Below are 6,239 nucleotides of genomic sequence, written 5' to 3'. Positions count from 1 at the left end.
AATAGGATCCAACAGTACATTAAAAGGATTATTCACCACAACCAAGTGGGATTTATCCCTGGGCTGCAAGGTTGGTTCAACATCCGCAAATCAATCAACGTGATACAATACATTAACAAAAGAAAGAACAAGAATCATATGATCCTCTCAACAGATGCAGAAAAAGCATTTGACAAAGTACAGCATCCTTTCTTGATCAAAACTCTTCAGGGGCGCCTGGGTGGCTCAGTTGGTTAAGCCACTGCCTTCGGCCCAGGTCATGATCCTGGAGTCCCTGGATCGAGTCCCGCATCGGGCTCCCTGCTCGGCAGGGAGCCTGCTTCTGCCTCTGACCCTCCCCCCTCTCATGTGCTCTCTCTCTCTCATTCTCTCTGTCTCAAATAAATAAATAAAATCTTAAAAAAAAAAACTCTTCAGAGTATAGGCATAGAGGGTACATACCTCAATATCATAAAAGCCATCTGTGAAAAACCTACAGCGAATATCATTCTTAATGGGGAAAAACTGAGAGCTTTCCCCCTAAGGTCAGGAATGCGGCAGGGATGTCCACTATCACCACTGCTATTCAACATAGTATTGGAAGTCCTAGCCACAGCAATCAGACAACAAAAGAAATAAAAGGCATCCAAATTGGCAAAGAAGGAGTCAAACTCTCACTCTTTGCAGTTGATATGATACTTTATGTGGAAAACCCAAAAGACTCCACCCCAAAACTGCTAGAACTCATCCAGGAATTCAGTAAAGTGGCAGGATATAAAATCAATGCACAGAAGTCAGTGGCATTCCTATACACCAACAACAAGACAGAAGAAAGAGAAATTAAGGAGTCGATCCCATTTACAATTGCACCCAAAACCATAAGATACCTAGGAATAAATCTAACCAAAGAGGCAAAGGATCTGTACTCAGAAAACTATAAAATACTCATGAAAGAAATTGAGGAAGACACAAAGAAATGGAAAAACGTTCCATGCTCATGGATTGGAAGAACAAATATTGTGAAGATGTCAATGCTACCCAGAGCAATCTACACATTCAATGCAATCCCCATCAAAATACCATCCACTTTTTTCAAGGAAATGGAACAAATAATCCTAAAATTTGTATGGAACCAGAAAAGACCCCGCATAGCCAGAGGAATGTTGAAAAAGAAAAGCAAAGCTGGCGGCATCACAATTCCGGACTTCCAGCTCTATCATCATCAAAGCTGTCATCATCAAGACAGTATGGTACTGGCACAAACACAGACACATAGATCAATGGAACCGAATAGAGAGCCCAGAAATGGACCCTCAACTCTATGGTCAACGAATCTTTGACAAAGCAGGAAAGAATGTCCAATGGAAAAAAGACAGTCTCTTCAAAAAATGGTGTTGGGAAAACTGGACAGCCACATGCAGAAGAATGAAACTGGACCATTTCCACCACACACAAAGATAGACTCCAAAGGGATGAAAGACCTCAGTGTGAGACAGGAGTCCATCCAAATCCTAAAGGAGAACACAGGCAGCAACCTCTTCGACCTCAGCCACAGCAACTTCTTCCTAGAAACATCGCCAAAGGCAAGGGAAGCAAGGGCAAAAATGAACTATTGGGACTTCATCAAGATAAAAAGCTTTTGCACAGCAAAGGAAACAGTCAACAAAACCAAAAGACAACCGACAGAATGGGAGAAGATATTTGCAAATGACATATCAGATAAAGGGCTAGTATCCAAAATCTATAAAGAACTCATCAAACTCAACACCCAAAGAACAAAGACTCCAATCAAGAAATGGGCAGAAGACATGAACAGACATTTTTCCAAAGAAGACATCCAAATGGCCAACAGATACATGAAAAAGTGCTCAATATCGCTCCGCATCAGGGAAATCCAAATCAAAACCTCAATGAGAGGGCGCCTGGGTGGCTCAGATGGTTAAGCGTCTGCCTTCGGCTCAGGTCATGATCTCAGGGTCCTGGGATCGAGTCCCGCATCAGGCTCCCTGCTCCTTGGGAGCCTGCTTCTCCCTCTGCCTCTCTCTCTCTCTGTCTCTCATGAATAAATAAATAAAATCTTTAAAAAAAAAAAAACCTCAATGAGATACCACCTCACACCAGTCAGAATGGCTAAAATTAACAAGTCAGGAAATGACAGATGTTGGCGGGGATGTGGAGAAAGGGGAACCCTCCTACACTGTTGGTGGGAATGCAAGCTGGTGCAGCCACTTTGGAAAACAGTATGGAGGTTCCTCAAAAAGTTGAAAATAGAGCTACCATATGATCCAGCAATTGCACTACTGGGTATTTACCCCAAAGATACAAAAGTAGGGATCTGAAAGGGTACGTGCACCCCGATGTTTATAGCAGCAATGTCCACAATAGCCAAACTGTGGAAAGAGCCAAGATGTCCATCGACAGATGGATGGATAAAGAAGATGTGGTATACACACACACACACACACACACACACACACAATGGAATATTATGCAACCATCAAAAGGAATGAGATCTTGCCCTTTGCAACAATGTGGATGGAACTGGAGGGTATTATGCTGAGCGAAATAAGTCAAACAGAGAAAGACATGTATCATATGACCTCACTGATATGAGGAATTCTTTTTTTTTTTAAGATTTTATTTATTTGAGAGAGAGAGAATGAGAGAGCACATGAGAGGGGGGAGGGTCAGAGGGAGAAGCAGGCTCCCCGCCGAGCAGGGAGCCCGACACGGGATTCGATCCCGGGACTCCAGGATCATGACCTGAGCTGAAGGCAGTCGCTTAACCAACTGAGCCACCCAGGCGCCCAAGGAATTCTTAATCTCAGGAAACAAACTGAGGGTTGCTGGAGTGGGGCATGGGGTGGGAGGGATGGGGTGACTGGGTGATAGACACTGGGGAGGGTATGTGCTCTGGTAAGTGCTGTGAATTGTGCAAGACTGTTGAATCTCAGATCTGTACCTCTGAAACAAATAATGCAATATATGTTAAGAAAAAAAAAAGAAGAAGGTAGCAGGAGGGGAAGAATGAAGGGGGGGAAATCAGAGGGGTAGATGAACCATGAGAGACGATGGACTCTGAAAAACAAACTGAGGGTTCTAGAGGGGAGGGGGGTGGGAAGATGGGTTAGCCTGGTGATGGGTATTGAGGAGGGCACATTCTGCATGGAGCACTGGGTGTTATGCACAAACAATGAATCATGGAACACTACATCTAAAACTAATGATGTAATGTATGGGGATTAACATAACAATAAAAAAATAAAAAAAAAAGAATTGTCTCTGTGATACTGCTTGTGATCATAGACGCAAAAATCCTCAACAAAATATTAGTAAATCAGGAATGCCTAAGTGGCTCAGTTGGTTAAGCATCTACCTTTGGCTCAGGTCATGATTCTAGAGTCCTGGGATCAAATCCCGAGTCGGGATTCTTGCTCAGTGGGGAGTCTGGTTCTCCCTCTGCCTGCCACTCCCCCTGCTTGTGCTTGCGCACTCTCTGACAAATAAATAAAATCTTTAAAAAATATATTAGTAAGTCAAATTCACCAACACATTAAAAGGATCATACATCATGACCAAGTGAGAGATATCATTTCAGGGATGCAAGGATGGTTTAACAGCCACAAATCAATCACCGTGATACACCACATTAACAAAACAAAAGATGAAAATTATGTGATCATCTCAATAGATGCAGAAAAAGCATTTGGCAAAATTCAACAGCCATTTATGATAAAAACCCTCAACAAGGCGAGTATAGAGGGAACATATTTCAACATAATAGAGGCCATATATGACAAACCCACAGCTAACCTCATACTGAATGGTGAAAAGGTAAAAGCTTTTCCTGGATGCCTAGGTGGCTCAGTCAGTTAAGCATCTGTCTTCGGCTCAGGTCATGAGCCTGGGGTTGAATCCGGAGTCGGGCTCCTTGCTCAGTGGGGAGCCTGCTTCTCCCTCTGCCTGCAGCTTCCTCTGCTTTGCGCTCTCTCTGACAAATAAATAAAATCTTAAAAAAAAAAAAGCTAGAAGCTTTTCCTCTAAGATAAGGAGTAGGACAAGGATGTCCACCCTCACCATATTTATTCACCGTAGTATTGGAAGTCCTAGCCACGGCAATTAGGTAAGAGAAAGAGGTAAAAGGCAATAGAAAACCCTGAAGACTCCACCAAAAAAACTATTAGGACTAATAAGTGAATTCAGTAAAGTTGCAGGATACAAAATTAATATACAGAAATCTGTTGTGTTTTTTTTATATATTAATAATGAACTGTCAGAAAGAGAAATTAAGTAAAACTTCCATTTACAATTGCATCAAAAAAGAATAAAATACCTGAGAATAAATTTGACCAAGGAGATGAAAAACCGTATTTTGTTTGTTTGAAGATTTTATTTATTTATTTGAGAGAGAGAGTGTGTGAGAGAGCACAAGCAGGGGGAGCAGCAGAGGGAGAGGAACCCAGCAGGGAGCCTGATGTGGGGCTCGATCCCAGGACCCTGAGATCATGACCTGAGCCGAAGGCAGATGTTTAACTGACTGAGCCACCCAGGTGCCCCAGAAAGATCTGTATTTTGAAAACTATAAGACACTGATGAAAGAAATTGAAGATGAAACAAACAAATGGAAAGATGGACTATACTCATGGATTGGAAGAACTAATATTGTTAAAATGTCCATAATACCCAAAGCAATCTACAGATTCAATGCAATCCCATTTAAAATACCAATGACATTTTTTCCCCATAGAACTATAATAAAAATAAGTTACAGGAATGTAATGTGAGGCAAAGGGAATAGAGTCAATAATGTTGTAATTACTTTGTATGATTTCAGATAGTAACTAGACCTATCCTGGTGATCATTTTGTAATGTATAAAAACATTGACTCATGATCTTGTACACTTGAAATGAATATCATATTGTATATCAATTATGTTTCTATTTAAAAATATAATTTTCTCTGTGGGGTGACAAAGAGAGCTCCTGGCAGCTCCAGGCCTCCCCAGTCCTATTGTCCACAATCTCAGAAGCAGAGAGGGCCACTTGGTTGCTAATTTTAGGTAAAAATCCTGGAGAAAGCACTTATTGGCTGAGCTTGGGTCACATGCTCATCCCTGAACCAATCATTGTGGCCAGCGAGATGCAGGACTCTCACTGGCCAGCCAGGGACAGGCCTGCCCCTGGACTGATAGGGGGGGTTGCTCTCCAAAAGCTGCACCAGAAAACAGTTTTATTTATTTATTTTATTTATTTATTTATTTTTTTTAAGATTTTATTTATTTATTTTGAGAGAGAGAGAATGAGAGAGAACACATGAGAGGGGATAGGGTCAGAGAGCAAAGCAGACTCCCTGCCGAGCAGGGAGCCCGATGCGGGACTCGATCCCGGGACTCCAGGATCATGACCTGAGCCGAAGGCAGTTGCTTAACCAACTGAGCCACCCAGGCGCCCCAGAAAACAGTTTTAAAATGCACTGTCTTTTATCGTTTTCTCATGCAGGGGCAGGAGTCCCACGCCACCAGAAGCCAAGTAGCCAGGCTCTAGCATCCCTAGCGTGAGCACCTAAGGGCTACTACCTTCTACGTGGGATCACAGGTGGCTACAGTTATGGGTCGGCTGACCTATGTGCCTGCCCTCATCAGGATCAGGCTCATCACACTCCATCCACGGAAAATCCCAGCCTCCACTCACCCCTTGTGCCTCCATCTCTTCTCTGTGTCACCCCCCACACACACCAAAATAAAAATTTTAAAAATTAAAAAAAAAAGAGTGTTTTGTTTGAATCTTCACCACTATAGAGGAAAAAGCCTGAAGATTAATAGTCGATAAGGAACAGAAATGTTGTGTCGTAAGATCAGAAACTATATTCAAATGGATGCTATGTTTTTATTGTTGTATATAATGCCGTAGGGAGGAAAACTGATGAAGGCCATTGAAACTTGTTTATGAGGTGTGATGAGAGCTTTGGAAAAATGGCATTGTGTAATCCCAAGCAGAATGATCAGTCTATTGATTGATTTAGTAAATAGTACAAGTATAAAAGCACAGAATTTTCAAAAATTTAAATGTAAAATGGAAATGAGGTTGATGACCATTATTGTCGGGAATCTGGGTACCGAGCAATGAAAACCCAAGTCAACCAGCTGAAAAAGGAAAGGGAGTTTATTAGAGTGGTGGGCATTGCTGCATACCTCCCCAGCATCTGTTCCCTTCCCTTATTCCCCCCCCCCCCCGCCCCGCCCAGCTCCAGGGGTGAATT

At 42.4% G+C, this 6,239-nt stretch overlaps 1 long non-coding RNA gene across 1 annotated transcript in view; it reads left to right on the top strand.

The window, feature by feature from the left end:
* The window catches only part of LOC117999884, a 15,397-nt gene extending 9,680 nt beyond the window's left edge, over positions 1-5,717 (top strand). The window contains exon 3 of the long non-coding RNA XR_004676342.1: positions 5,480-5,717. This is a non-coding gene — a long non-coding RNA (uncharacterized LOC117999884). The remainder of the gene's footprint in view (positions 1-5,479) is intronic.
* Positions 5,718-6,239: the final 522 nt, after the last annotated feature.

The sequence above is a fragment of the Mirounga leonina genome, unplaced genomic scaffold (assembly GCF_011800145.1).
Source record: "Mirounga leonina isolate KUSES-001 unplaced genomic scaffold, KU_Mleo_1.0 Mir_488, whole genome shotgun sequence".
In the NCBI taxonomy this organism is placed as follows: Eukaryota; Metazoa; Chordata; class Mammalia; order Carnivora; family Phocidae; genus Mirounga; species Mirounga leonina.
The sequence above is the reverse complement of the archived record's forward strand: the minus strand, read 5'-3'. Positions and strand labels throughout refer to the sequence as shown.